We start from the raw sequence: 16,313 nt of genomic DNA, 5'->3' as shown, positions 1-16,313 counted from the left end.
CCAGCTGCTTTCTACAAAGTCTCATCAACAACATCTTTAGAAACAAACATCAACAACCAGGAAGCAGCTTCACCTCTGATCACACACACACTCAACTCTACTCACTCACCTGGAGGATCAACATGAAGGTAGATGATGCTGATGAACTTCCATGAGCGTGTTTCTTCCATGAGGACACGACACTCGTATGTTCCAGCATCATTAATTGTCACATCCTTCAGAATCAAAGACACGTCTCCATCCTTCATCTGTCTGTCCTGCAGATCCACCCGGTTCTTAAAAGATGGATGCTGGTTGTCTGGATCAAAACGCCCATTCCGGTACAAAAAGACATAATTAGCTCCGTATTCAGCTCTCGTCCACTCTAACACTATGATCTTGTTGTTTGGAGCTCGACATGGCAGGCTGACATCCTGTCCAGACTCAGTTGTGATGTTTCTCTGGTCTGAAAGAGGAAACAACACAGAGCAGAGAGGTTAAAGGTCAAAGTACAACTGTTCTTATACAGCAGCCAATCAGAAACACACAATAAAAGATTGTCTTCTGTTATTAGATGATGATCTTTGATTGTGTTTCTTCTTGTGTCCCTTCAAGCGTCACCACAGCGAGTCTTCTCCTCCTCCTCACCTGATCCCGAGCATCTTCATCAGGGCTGATTTGTGACAGAAGGACAGCAGCAAGAGTGAAAGGGAAGGTTTGAAGATGGCAGTGAGCTGCTGTCATGTTTGCTTTGGAGACTCTGACACAAAGACAGGAGGCCGAGCTGAACATGTTCAGATTTTCATTGAGAGCAGAATGGACGAGATTATGAACGAGTTCATCAGAGGGAAGCTCAGGCTGAGACGTTTGGAGACAAAGTTCATGAGCAAAGACTGAGACGGATGAAAAACATCATCTGAAAAACAAATCTTTGGTTTTAGAATCTGTTAGTTTGATAAAATGTTGTTGATGGACGAGTTCATTGAGACTCTGGATGTCTGTCAGACTGAGTCACTGCTTTTTATTGTAACAGCTGTACTGATGCTCCTGAATCTGGCCTCTGACACAAACCTCCAAACAGTAAGAATGAAAAAAGAATAAAACTATTAAAACTCTTCAAGCAATAAATAATCAAACCTGAAAAAGAAGAAAATCATCTGGAAACTAAACTGAACTAAACACAAAAAGTCCAAATGGAATAAAAACTCAAACTAATGAGAAAACATTAGCTCTGGTCAAAGTACAATCATGATCAGAATGACTGACTTTAAATATTTTGTTCATTTCTTCTTACATTTGAGTTTTTAGTCATGTTGGATTTAATGAACCTCTGAACATCCAGCAGGTCACCAGTGACCCACTGAGGGGGAATTTTAGCCTCATGCTAAACATGCAAAGTGTCAGAAACTACAAGATGTTAGCTTCCACAGAACAACAACATGTGCTGATAATAAGTGAACATAATGTGTGAGAGAAAGCAGCCTCTCATTATAAGACACTGTGAGTCTCTGCATGCTGCCTTTATGGAGCTACAGCTGTTTGTATACAAACCTTATTTTGATTTCCAAAAAACTTGGCTTAGTCATGACGAACTTTACAGTTTTTTCTGAATGCTTAAACCCTAACTGTGATTCCTGTAGCACAATCTCTAAAACTATTCAGACTTATAGCAAAACCACTCACTGAGTTTGCAAAACTAAAAGCACAAAAACTGCTTTGCACTCAGTTTGCAATTTTGTAACACACACTTTGCAAAACGGTAGGCACAATTCACTGCACAACACTCAATTACCAAATTTCCAACACACTCCTAGCAAAAGTATACACATGTATGGCTATCATTAACACTAATTTGCCAACTGTCTGGCACACTGTCACATGTGAAAACTTTTTTAGATAATTAGTTCACTTTGCAATCAGCCTAAGCACTATAATACAGGTAAGCTGTGTGTGCGGAGTACAATGGAGGGAGCAGAAAGAGTGAGAAGTAGAGGAGGCCGAGGAAGAGGACGTGGAGGTGAAGAAGTAGGATGAAGAGGACGACAAGGACAAGGAGGAGCAAGAGGAAGACGAGGAAGGGGGAGAGGAAGATGAGGAGGGAGGATAGGAAGGGTAAGAAGAGTAAGAAATAGAATTGCTGATGACATCAGAGCTACAATAGTGGACCATGTAATCAACCGTGGAATGACCCTGAGGGTAGCTGGCCAACGGGTCCAGCCTAAACTGAGCCGCTACACTGTAGCAAGTACCATAAGGACATCTTGAAATGAGAATCAGTCACTTTGCACAAAGATTTGTAGCACTGCCATATGCCAATGAGAAACACACCAATACCATTGATGTAAAAATACTGAAATTGTTACTTTACAGAATTGCTAGATGACCAGATGCTGGGGCAGAGGAAGCATGTTCACTGCAGACCAAGTAACCCATATAGTCATTATGGCGATTGCAAATAATCCTATACTTGGTAATACACACTTGTGTTTGTTTTGATGTGTTTGAATAAACACCAGTACTTGAAGTTTGGATCCCTCTATGCTTATGGATCTATGACAGAAGTATGAGCTCAAACTGACATAGCCTACCTTGTGCACAGAGAAAGCAAAAGCCAGATGTGTTTTGTATTCATACCATCAGTGTGCAGTTGGCGCATTGTGTGCTTAGTAGATGATGGCTTGTGTGTACTGTTTGATACGGAAACACCATTTTTACGAAGGTGTGAAGAGTTAATCTAGCTGTGTTTGCTTTTGCAAGAGAACTACAATGTTTTGATGATTGGGTGACAGGTTTTCTTATTTGTGTGAAGAGTTTTGCAAAATTAGCCAATAGTTACAAAAAATGTGCTTAAGCAATCAGAAAAAACTGTAATAATACTGTTTGCATAAATTTTTTTTAACATATTAAAACGATGCCTTCTCTTTGCGGTTAATGAATGGAGAAATAAAACATGTGATATAGGCTTTTACTGTCATATGCTGTGGGAGTGTCTGGTTGGGCGTGGTCCAGGTTCCTGTCATTTGTCCCTGGGAGTGGAGTTGGCCAGCTCATCACCTGTTGTCAATCTCCGGGGCTCCACCTAGAGGGTTTTTAAGCCAGCACGGCCTGCCACTCCTCGCCAGTTCGGCCTGCTACCATCTGTGGTAAACTCGGCCTCCTCTGAGCTCTGACTCTGTATATCTGGACCTTGGGTTAATATGATTTTGTTTCCTGTATTCTTCAGATTCTCCACCCATCGCACTCACCAGTAGTGCTGTTTTTGGTCTCCATCCTGTCCTCCCATCTGCTCGGAACCCGAGGATTATATACTCCACTTCTCCTCAGCCTGCCCTTCAGTCTGTATTCTCCATCTCTTCGAAATCTGGACCGGACTCTCCACTCTTGACCCTCTTTGGAATACACCCCTGGCAGCCTTTTCCCCGTTAAATGACTAGGGTCGCCAAGTAAGCCCAAGACTATTCACTGGCACTCCGTACCTTTGTCCCTTACTCGTTTGTTTCCCATTCAGTAACATTTCTCCCCTGTGTTTACAGAAGTTCCCGTTAGAAGTCTCCCCGTGCTCTACGCCGGTTTCTCCGCCCACGGATTTCCTTTAGTTTTCTGCGTATGGTTTTTGTTAAACCCAGTTCCGTTCACGTTTCGTTCTTTTCAATAAATTATACACAGTTCTAAGCAAATTGAGTCTGCTCTTGAGTCCACCGCATTCTCGTCCGTGACAGAACGAACTGGCCACTAATGGACTCAGCGGACCCAATTCGCGCCGCCATTAACAAACAGGGCGCGGTGTTAGGACGGCATGAACAGACTTTGACGTCCTTAATGGACCAGTGTAATGCTATCAGTGAAAAACAGGAGGAGTTACTTACCCGGTTGTCAGAAATCAGGGAGCCTAATCCACCCGTTTTTCCTAGTCAGCCGGGACCGTTGCCTGCACCCGCCGTTGCGCGTCCTGAATCGGCTTATCGGGGCATCTCTTCTCCTCCACCGGAGCCTTTTCATGGAGAGCTGGGGCTGTGTGGGGGGTTCCTGTTTCAGTGGTCGTTGTTCGTCAATCGCACGCCGCACGCGTTTCCTAATGAGGCTGCCAAGATTTCCCATTTTGTTGGGTTGCTTAGGGGTAAGGCGCTTGCGTGGGCTGAGGCGTTTTTGTTTTCTCATCCTATTGCCTCGTGTACCTATGAGGACTTCCTCAAGGAATTCAAGGCTACGTTCGCTCACCCGATCTCTGAGGGTACTGCAGCTAAGAGGCTGTTGGGACTCCGCCAGGGAAAACGCAGCGTTGCGGAATATGCGATCGAGTTCCGCACCGCTGCTGTTGAAGCGGGTTGGCCGGATGCTGCGCTGCGGGGTATTTTCCTAGCGTCCCTTTCCGAACAACTGAAGGATCAGCTGGCTGTGCACGACGAGCCGGCCACGTTTGAAGCGCTTGCCTCTCTTGCTCTCAGGATCGATAGTCGACTGAGGGAGAGAGACGCTGAGAGGCGGTCCAAACCCTCTCCGTCTCTGTTTCGACCCGCGGCCGTTTCGGCGTTACCCCCGTCGCTTCCGGTGACATCATCCGTCCGTTCTCGATCTCCTTCCCCTGAGCCTATGCAGATTGGCCGCGCTCGGCTCACTCCTGAGGAGCGGGAGCGGCGTTTTCGAGCCGGAGAGTGCTTCTACTGCGGGGGAAGCGGCCATCGCATCGCTGTTTGCCCAGTCCGGCCAAAAGGCGTGGCCCGCCGGTAAGTCCGGGGTTACGGGTGGGCAGTGTTTTTAAGAGTGATAAACCCCGTTTTTTGCTTTCGGTTTCGTTGATGTCCGGTACTAAGGCTCATTCTCTCCGTGCTCTCGTTGACTCCGGGTCGGAGCAGAATTTGATAGATGCTGCGGTGGCTAAATCGTTCGATTTGCCCCTCATTCCGCTCGAGCCTCCGATCCCGGCCGCCGCTCTGAATAATGAGGTGTTCGCGATGATCACTCACCGGACCGCGCCTGTCAAGTTAGTCACGTCAGGTAATCATCAGGAAGACATAACTCTCTTTGCCACCTCTTCCCTTGACGTGCCAGTGATCCTTGGTTTTCCGTGGTTGCAGAAGCACAATCCGCACATTGACTGGGCAGGGAAGAAAGTAGCGAGTTGGAGTTTGTTTTGTCTCGCCAACTGTTTAAAGTCAGCTCTGCCCTCGGGGGCTTTTGTTTCTCCTCCAGTGGTTGTCTCCCCCCCTGACCTTTCCTCTGTCCCTCCTGAATATCATGATCTACAAGAAGTGTTCAGTTAAGACAGGGCTCTGTCGCTGCCTCCTCATCGGCCCTATGATTGTGCTATTGATCTCCTCCCCGGTGCCCCTCTGCCCTCCAGCCGTCTCTATAACCTGTCCCGTTCGGAGAGGGGGACTATGGAGACGTACGTCTGGGATTCGCTGGCGGCCGGTCTCATTCGTCCTTCTTCTTCACCGGTGGCCGCTGGTTTCTTTTTTGTTTCTAAAAAGGATGCGTCGCTCCGGCCGTGCATTGATTATAGGGGCCTTAATGCGATCACGATTAGGAACAGGTATCCCCTGCCTTTGATCAGTTCAGCTTTCGAACCCCTCCACGGGGCCACTGTCTTTAAGTTGGACTTGAGGAATGCATACCACCTTGTCCGCATAAGGGAGGGTGACGAGTGGAAGACTGCTTTTAACACTCCTCTGGGGCATTTTGAATACCTGGTGGTGCCGTTTGGCCTCACCAATGCCCCTGCAGTCTTCCAGGCACTGGTGAATGACGTGCTCTGGGATTTTTTTAAATGTTTTTGTGTTTGTTTATCTGGACGACATTCTGATTTTTTTTTCTCAGTCCCTTGAGGAACATCGGGTGCATGTCCGGAGTGTGCTGCAGCGACTGTTGGAGAACCGCCTTTATGTGAAGGCCGAGAAGTGTGACTTTCATGTCTCGTCTATCTCGTTTCTGGGCTACTTACTGGCGGAAGGGCAGGTGAAGACGGACCCTGTAAAAGTTAAGGCAGTGGTGGAGTGGCCCGTTCCTGGTTCGCGTAGACAGCTGCAGCAGTTCCTTGGCTTCGCAAATTTCTACAGGCGTTTTGTCAGGGACTACAGTCGGGTGGCTGCGCCTCTCACTCGCCTTACTTCCTCCCGGGTCCCCTTCGTTTGGTCCCCCGAGGCTCACTCGGCCTTTGCCACACTCAAGCGACTTTTCACTTCGGCTCCTGTTTTAGTCCATCCTGACACGAGTAGGCAGTTTGTGGTGGAGGTTGATGCTTCAAGTGTGGGGGTGGGGGCTGTGCTGTCTCAGTGTTCTGGTCCTCGTGGCAAGCTCCAGCCCTGCGCCTATTTTTCTCGACGCCTTTCTCCTGCCGAACAGAACTATGACGTTGGGGATAGGGAGCTCCTGGCCATTAAGTTGGCTTTGGAGGAGTGGCACCACTGGCTGGAGGGGTCGGAACATCCATTTATCATCTGGACAGATCACAAGAATCTGACTTATCTCAGAACGGCTAAAAGACTGAACTCCCGCCAGGCTCGGTGGTCCCTTTTCTTTGCTCGATTTAACTTTGATATTTCCTATCGCCCTGGTTCCAGGAATCTTAAACCCGATGCTCTGTCTCGCCAGTACTCCTCGGACTCGGACTCCCGGGACCCGGAGCTCATTCTCCCTTCCACCTGCAGGATTGGCTCCCTCACCTGGGATGTGGAGGAGGCTATACGCCAAGGACTACGGGACGACGTTGATCCGGGAACCGGCCCGCCCGGTCGGCGTTTTGTGCCCTCTGCCGCCCGGTCGGCTGTTATCCATTGGATCCATACAGCCCGGTTTACTTGCCATCCGGGAGTGAGTAGGACCACGGCTTTGTTGAAGAGGTATTTCTGGTGGCGTTCTATGGACAAGGATGTGAAGGCTTATGTAGCTGCCTGTTCCGTTTGTGCCCGTAACAAGACCTCTAATCGGCCCCCGTCTGGCTTACTCCGACCGCTGAGTACCCCGCATAGGCCTTGGTCTCATATCGCCTTGGATTTTGTTACCGGCCTCCCAGCCTCTTCGGGGAAGACGGTGGTTCTGTCCATAGTTGATCGGTTTTCCAAGGCGGCTCACTTCGTGGCCCTGGACAAGCTGCCGACGGCTGCAGAGACCACCCAGCTCCTTACAGACCATGTGTTCCGTCTTCATGGCATACCCTCGGAGATTGTGTCTGACAGGGGGCCTCAGTTTGTCTCCCGAGTGTGGAAGGCCTTCTGTACGGCCCTGGGTGCCAAGGTCAACTTGAGTTCTGGTTTCCATCCGCAGACCAATGGCCAGACTGAGCGTTTGAACCAGGAGTTGGAATCCGCTCTTCGCTGCGTCTCGTCACTGAACCCGGCGGCCTGGTCGTCTCAGTTGCCTTGGGTGGAGTATGCCCATAATTCTCTCACGTCTTCGGCGACGGGTTTGTCGCCCTTTGAGGCCTCGCTGGGATATCAGCCACCGTTGTTCCCAGAGGATGGGGCGGATTTGGCTGTTCCTTCGGTCCAGCATCACCTTCAACGCTGCCGGCGGGTGTGGCGGAGGGTCCGGCGGGCTCTCCTTGCAACTGTCGACCGGCAACGGGATTATGCGGATCGTCGCCGCTCTGTCGCTCCGGCGTATCGGCCTGGACAACGGGTGTGGCTTTGTGCTAAGGACATTCCCTTGCGGTCGCTTTCTCGAAAGTTGGCTCCCCGCTATGTTGGCCCCTATGAGATCACTGCTGTCGTCGGCCCCTCGGCTGTCCGTCTCAGGCTCCCGGCTTCCTGGCGTGTCCATCCGACGTTTCACGTCTCTCAGGTCAAGCCGGTCCGTAGCAGTCCTCTGTGTCCACCGCCTGTTCCCCCGCCTCCCGCCCGGCTCGTGGACGGTCATCCGGCCTATTCGGTCCGGCGGATCGTTGACGTGCGCCGCCGTGGTCGTGGTGTCCAGTACCTGGTGGACTGGGAGGGGTATGGGCCTGAGGAGCGTTCTTGGGTTCCCCGGTCGCTCGTTCTGGACCCGTCTCTGATCGCTGCGTTTCGTTCCTCCCCTCGCAGGGCCCGGTCTGGGGGGTCGCCGGGTGGCGGCCCTTGAGGGGGAGGTACTGTCATATGCTGTGGGAGTGTCTGGTTGGGCGTGGTCCAGGTTCCTGTCATTCGTCCCTGGGAGTGGAGTTGGCCAGCTCATCACCTGTTGTCAATCTCCGGGGCTCCACCTAGAGGGTTTTTAAGCCAGCACGGCCTGCCACTCCTCGCCAGTTCGGCCTGCTACCATCTGTGGTAAACTCGGCCTCCTCTGAGCTCTGACTCTGTATATCTGGACCTTGGGTTAATATGATTTTGTTTCCTGTATTCTTCAGATTCTCCACCCATCGCACTCACCAGTAGTGCTGTTTTTGGTCTCCATCCTGTCCTCCCATCTGCTCGGAACCCGAGGATTATATACTCCACTTCTCCTCAGCCTGCCCTTCAGTCTGTATTCTCCATCTCTTCGAAATCTGGACCGGACTCTCCACTCTTGACCCTCTTTGGAATACACCCCTGGCAGCCTTTTCCCCGTTAAATGACTAGGGTCGCCAAGTAAGCCCAAGACTATTCACTGGCACTCCGTACCTTTGTCCCTTACTCGTTTGTTTCCCATTCAGTAACATTTCTCCCCTGTGTTTACAGAAGTTCCCGTTAGAAGTCTCCCCGTGCTCTACGCCGGTTTCTCCGCCCACGGATTTCCTTTAGTTTTCTGCGTATGGTTTTTGTTAAACCCAGTTCCGTTCACGTTTCGTTCTTTTCAATAAATTATACACAGTTCTAAGCAAATTGAGTCTGCTCTTGAGTCCACCGCATTCTCGTCCGTGACATTTACAAGTCAAGAAGGACAAAAAATAACTTAAAAACCTCTGGAATTAAATAATGGTACAGAAATAATGCCTCATCTGTATAAGAAAAATGACCAGTATCGGTGTTGTGCCAAAAACTGATTTCCAATGTTTCCGTGTGTGTGTGTTTTGTTTTTTTTTGTTTTTTTTTGTTTTTTTTGTTTTTTTTAAATGTGTAATATCGTTATCTATGATGCTAAATAGACTTTGGTGAACAGGTATTAGAAAGGGTATATATAAAATAAAAAAAATTACCTGTTTCTCAAGTATATTTGTAACTGTGTTATCGTACTTACATTATAATCAATCAGCTCCCTTTTGTCAATTAAAATATGATTACAGAACTATTTTTGCATTTGTTGCAATTTCAGCTGTCCTCTTGGCCAGATTATTCTTAAAAGAGACATTTTTAAAGTCAACAAGATTTCCTTTTTTACTGCATGAATAAAGGATATATAAAAGCCACTGCCAAAAACTGATTGTGGCTTCTACCTTGTTACAGGAATGTTGTTTGTTGCTCAAGATGACTTTATATTATTCAGGAGGGATACATACATATGTTTCACATATTATAGACCAACAAGTTATTTATAGCTATAGTTATTTAAATACAAGTAATCAGTTTTTAGCAAATACTGGAAATCAGTTTTTGGCACAACACCGGGACGGTACGCAGGAAATTTATTTTCCAGTTCGTCTGAAAAAAAAAAACAGTTGTGCTTTGGCATCTCTTAAACATCACCAGGCGCTCTGCTGCGCACTGTCTGCCTCATCTGTGAACACAGAACAACTCACAAAGCAGCAGCTCGAGGATAACGCCACCCACACATATGGGTCCTCTTTAGGAACATTCGGACATTTTCATTAATCTCAAAAATCCCCCCGGACAGAATGTGAAAAGTGGATGGGGGAAAGAGGACAGTTGATGAACTGTGTCCTAAAACTACCACACATCACATTGACACACACATTAAACACACATTAAACACAAACCATCCTACTTGGGCAAAACATCCTACTGTAGTAGTTTATGCACATTTCTGCTGTCACAGAGTAATTCCAGTACAAAATTAAGTAGGTGTGACACTTTGCCACTTAACTTTGCCCATCAGAGAATGCTTGTAGGTAACATTCACAAAGGTAGCATGGTTTGGCACCTAATTTTAGCTGTTAAAGTATGCTTCTAGCTCAGATTAACAAAGGTAGGACGATTTGCCGCTGAATCGGAGAAGCGGAGCGGCCAAAGAGTAAACTTTCAAAAGTGTGACTGTTTAATAATGAAGAACATTAAACATTACTGTTGGCCACATGTCAGCAAAGTTATGTGACATTAGCGATGTTTGTACTAACTTGGTTTTAAAGCCTTTATTTTAAAATATATGCTGTTCAGTAGTCGACCTTAATCTTACAGAGAATGTGATGATTTTATGGATAATTAAAGTCAGTCATATATCCACAAACACAACAAGCTGAAAGTCAGTGATGCTGCTCGGTTTGCAGTCCTGAATATCACGGCACAAGCAGGATTCACTGCACTGTTAATGTTAGCTGTGTTATATTGCTGCCTCTGTTCGGTGGTGTCGAGCCAAACGGACTTTAATGTGTGTTTGAACGAGCTGACGGTTCACTCGTTAAGCTGAAAGAAAGATGCTTTAATCACAGCAGTCACACATGTGTCACAAACACTAAATCCTCCTTCTTTTGTGCTGTTTTGTAGCAGTGTGTACACCTGAGACTGCCACCTGTCTGTCTGTCCTGCACTCTCTCTGTTTCTTTCTCTCTGATTGTGGAATAAAAGTATGAACATGTGTTTATAAGTTACACTTGTGTTTGAATCCTGCAGCTTATCACACATTTGATTTCCATGTGTGACAACTGCAAGTGTCCAGAGTGAGGACAGACTGAGGGACACACTGCTGCACATCATCTGTGAGGCTTTGCAGCCCTGATGATCCACCAGGACAAACTCAGCAGTGTGTGAGGAAGAGGAGGAGGAAGAGCCAGCAGCAGCTGACAGATGGAGAGAATAGACAGACTGTTCCCTGTTTGTGAAGGACTGCTAGGAAAGTTTAACATAACTGTCTGTCCTGAATCAGTCTTATTAGGTAATGTTCAAATAATTTTATCATCCCAGTGTTTTCAGTGTGGGAGAAAGTACTCAGGGCCTTCAAGTTACACACTATGAAAGGCAGCAACAAGTTTAATGTTCAGAAACCTAAAGTCTGTATCAGCAGCAGAATGGAGCTAAAAATAAATGTTTGTTTCAGTTCTATGAAGCTTTGAGTATTTTGGATCAGTAGCACTGCTGTGTTTGTTGCATCATATTGCTGTAATTGTTTATATGCTTTATATATTCTGAGCTAAGTTGATCTATAGTGTTACATCATATTCTATAAGGATGTTATGTGTTTGTAGACTTTCTGCCCAGTTTGACCCATTTAGCAGACGTCAGCCTGTTTAAGGCTCTGATATCTATTCTGTGTGACTTACAGCAGTTATGACATGGTATGATTTTCTCACCCAATAAAGGAATATTTCATATATCAGTCTACTCTTCATTCTATCAGAAACAGTTATCACAGCTCGTACATTTGCTTTTTACACATGTAAGCATTGAACCAAATTTAGTAATGCGAACATACTGAAGGAACAACATTTGTCTCTAATACATCTTTGTATACACTGTCACAGATACTTGTCTTTGAGTGAAGATTTAAGGTGATAGGAAATATAAATAACTGCAACTTGAATCTTTGACTCAGAGTTCAAGATCACTGCTATAATATATCCTGTAATATATACATATACAGATCATAATAATCTGACAATACTATAATATTGTTCATATTATATTTACATTACCACAGTGAGATGATTTTAGTCTCATGAACAACATCAGCTAATTATATTATTTACTAACTAATCTTAAATGACTGTTCAGCACAGAAATGAAGCCCAACAATCATGTTTTACAGTCCCGTGGTCTCAGCCTCAGATACTCAACTAATCAAAGTGATGTCATAAAAAATGAATGACCAACAAAACATTTTTTCTCCTTCATTTCTGTCAAACAATGCTGTATGAAACGTTTCTCACGGTTAGTATCGTGGTTGCTAGGCAACCTGAGCAGCGCGACGAAGGTTAGACCGTCCCATTTCACAAGCCTCTCACTTCCGCACTTCTCGTACTTATTAGTCATGTGCGATACCACTGATTTCCTTTCCGATCTGATACCAAGTAATATTCAGGGTGGTATCGACGATACTGATCAGATACCGATACTTTTTACTAGGGCTGCACGATTAATCGTTAGAAAATCGCGATCTCGATTCATACTTATGTGTGATCTCATTGACAATGACAACGATTAAAAAAAAAAACGACGACGACGACGATTGTACCGCATTTTGATCCGGGACGTAATCTGCATGAAAACAAGCGCTCACTCTTCCTGCTCAACAAATGACAAGGGCGGAGCCTTATACCACGTGATACAGAAGGTGTGCCGTGTGATGCTAAAATTAGCAGGGAAAAAACAACGGACAGCACGTCAGGGATGACGAGAAAGTGACAGGAGAAAATCCGTCCTGGTCAACCACCCAAACATCAATAACGGGAACCTTATACAACGCTTCCCTATACACGTCGAACTCCCGCAGGCACAAAGAAATCACGGAGGCTATCACTTATCACCTGACCAAAGATATGGCTCCATCAACACTGTGCAAAACGAGGGCTTTAGGAGAATGATCAACACCCTAGACAAACGCTACACAGTGCCGTCCCGCAACTATTTTTCTATTGTTGCACTACCTGCTCTATACACGCAGTGTCGAGCAACGGTGGAGACGGAATTTCAAATGGTAAATGGTAAATGGCCTGTATTTATTTAGCGCTTTTACTAGTCCCCAAGGACCCCAAAGCGCTTTACATGTCCAGTCATCCACCCATTCACACACACATTCACACACTGGTGATGGCAAGCTACATTGTAGCCACAGCCACCCTGGGGCACACTGACAGAGGCGAGCAGTACAACATTTTGAGGCAACAACAAAACGTGAGACATTTGTTGTTTTTATGTTTATTTATTGTTTTTATGTTCAGTCTCAACTGTTACGAAGTTGATGTGCAGTTAATAAGTGCAATAAATATTTATATTGTAAAAGAAAATCGTGAGAGAATCGTGATCTCAATTCTAAGCCAAAAAAATCGTGATTCTCATTTTATGCAAAATCGTGCAGCCCTACTTTATACAAAAACTTATTTTATTTATTGTATCTCAAATTATAGCGTCATAATGATTACAGGACATCAGATTACTGGTTCTTATCACTTAATAATGCAGAGTTCATCATATAGAAATAAAAAAAACTGAAGTTGAACACCTTGCCTGCCTCTCTGTCTCGCCCTTCCAGCACCTGTCCCTGTCCTCCTGTCGCCTCAACATACGCTCGTCATATTCTGTGATATGTTTTACTCTGAGGTGTTTGAAAAGGTTAGTGATGTTGCCACAACCATACATGCCAACCCTCACGATGTTTCCGGGAGGATCCCGAATTTCAGTGCCCATCCCGAAAATCTCTCGGAGCCACCATTCTCCCGATTTTCCTCCCGGACAACAAAATTGAAAAATCACATCGCAGAGTTCATAGCGCGGCCCAGCCAATTCCAGTTTCCAACAATGGCGGCAGCTGCTTAGTTTTAATATTACTCTTATTTCTCTTTCTGGGTCGCAAAAAAACCTTTAACATATTTTCAGGTGAGAATGTAGCTGTGGAAACTTCAAATATCTGAGCCGACACATCGTCTTCAAACCCCCGCGGGCTTTCACTACTCGGGTTAAACATGATATATGAGTCACTTTGATAACTTAAAAATGTTATTGTTTGGCTTTTTTCAATGTTTTATTTGTTTGCGGGTAAAACGGTTTGGCTGAGATTAAAGTTATTCGATTAAATTAAATTTAACTTTATTAATCCCTCAGGTGGATTCCTCCGGGGTTTTCACACAGCTGAATAAACGTCAAACAGAAACTGATTAAACAAAGTGTGAGACGGTCGAGAGTTTAAATCAGCGCCCGGTTATATTTTCGATAGCAAGGAGCAGAGTCTCAGGTGGAAGCAGCCTCTGAATTTGGACACCCCCGCTGTTTCCAGGCCGGCCAATAATAACGGTGACAATTAATGTATTTTATCCGATAAAGAAACACTGTAAAATGTATTTATCACCCCCCACACCCCAACAGCCCTTATGAATTGTCTCCCTAATTCTGAGGTCTCAAGGTTGGAAAGTATGGCCACAACACCTCACTCTTGGAGCACTTTTTTGCCACATGTATCGCAAACCACGTCTCAGCTGTTTGTGGAGGTAAAATACGTCCGCACATGACTCCAATTACGCTCAGCCATTGTTGTAAGTGCACGCGCCAAGGGGCTGCGAGGCATTTATACAGCCATATTTCGCACATGACTATGAAAGGCGGAAGAGGAAGTAGTTCCTTTGAATGTAGACAATCCGAATGTTATAGTTTCTTTCCACCGTGTTCCTGTTAATGATAAACTACAAATTTCCTCTAAATTACTAAAATATTAATGTGAGAATCGATTCTAGAACATAAATGATTGGTATCGGAGGAATCGATATTTCAGGATGATCCGCACATCACTAGTACGCACCGTACGTAATGCGCGTACTTCAAGCGTGCGATCGCTAAATTGGAACAGACTCCACCCAGCCTTGTTTCGCTCCAGATACTGAATGTATAAGAAATTCATTCTTAGAGAAATAAACCAGACTGAGATTCTCTATCTCAGAAATAAACTCAGTTTAGTTTCTATCAGTTAAATCTCACCTGCAGAGACGAACAGGACAAACAGCAAAGTGGAGCAGAGCGACGCAGTTACAGCAGACATGTCCGTGTTCTCTGTTTCTGCTCATCTGACTCTTAGTTTGTTCTAAATGTCTGAGTCTGTTGGTATTTTCACTGAACAACTGAACCTGAGTTTAAACCTGAACACATGAGACTAAATAAGGTTTAAATAAAGCTGAAAGTCACTGAGGGTTAGGACGGATCTGTCGTTCAGCTTCTCGTTCAAACTCAAAACACTTTCGATTTAACGTCTCATATCGAAGTTGCGTCGGGGTGACGTTTGATGTGTTGGATTTTCTAGCAATGATATCATGCTTCTGACTTTACAGGGTTAACATCCACTAGAAAGGAAACTACATTTTAAATGAAGTCTCACTCGTTTGTGAAACAGTTTTTCTGTTTAAACATTTTTGTGGGTGGATGCTGACTCTTTCACGCAGAGTGGTCACTGCAGTGGACAGCTGTGGACAGCTATTCAAAGGCTGTTTTCTTGCATTTGTGTCAGTGTTGATGGTATACTTGTACATAAACCACTACATTGGACACTGATGTGTCACTCCATACCCTCACTGGTGGTTTAATGTTACCATAGATGTATGGCGTGTTTTATTGTAACTATTGTTATTTAACCCTGTTATGCATGAATTGTGACAACCTCAATCGGGATTTTTTGTTAAGTATTTTTATTTATCTATTATATAAATAAAGATGAATAAAAAATACTTAAGGAAAAAAATCTAATCTTTAAAACTGTTTGTCAATCACAATTTACTCGATTTATTATTATTCTATCACATATTTATATCAGTCATAATGAACTCAGTATGATCTGAGCTGTAAACCTGTATTGATCATCACAAACCTTTATAGCGCTTCAGAGCAGCTCCTTCAGTGGCTGCGGCACCCACGATGTGGGACGGAGAGATTTCCTCCCCTCTGCTGTCAGACTCCACCACAAAGACTTTGCAGCTGATCAAACACACACATGTGCAATAGGACTAAGTGTAACACTCTTTTTCTGACAACGTTGTATTTGTACTCAGTTGTATGTAGCATGTGTATTCTATTTTTATCCTATCATTCTATTCTATTCTATTGGGTACAGTTGTGTACAGTTTCTTATTCTATTCCAGTGTTCTCTCATGTTTGCTATGTAACTGCACTGTCCACTTCCTGCTGTAACAAAACAAATTTCCCACATGTGGGACTAATAAAGATGCTCTTATCGTTACTGTATAACCACAGGTTCACTTCACATTTGGTAGAATATAAAAGGACAAAGCTGGACAATTGTCATCACATTTCTCATTAGTTGCTGTTAGCACAGGCACACAAAGAAAGCAGAGCTTTAGCTTTAGCTCCCTACATCACTTTTAAGCCTGGATGTTGAGGCTTTTGCTTCCTCTCAGCTGTGATGACATCTCTGTCTGCTCCATCTCACCCAACATCATCCATCTGACCTGATGCTACCTGACAAACTAAAGATAAAATATTAAATTCATTTTGCATCACTTACATTTAAAAAACATTTAAGGTGGATTTCTTAAAAGGGAAGGGACTGACCTGACTGTTGTGTCGAGACAGGTGTGAAGGGAGTTAAATCCAGTCTTATACTACGGACGTGTTTGG

This window comes from Astatotilapia calliptera, chromosome 3, assembly GCF_964374335.1.
Source record: "Astatotilapia calliptera chromosome 3, fAstCal68.1, whole genome shotgun sequence".
Classification (NCBI taxonomy): Eukaryota; Metazoa; Chordata; class Actinopteri; order Cichliformes; family Cichlidae; genus Astatotilapia; species Astatotilapia calliptera.
The sequence above is the reverse complement of the archived record's forward strand: the minus strand, read 5'-3'. Positions refer to the sequence as shown.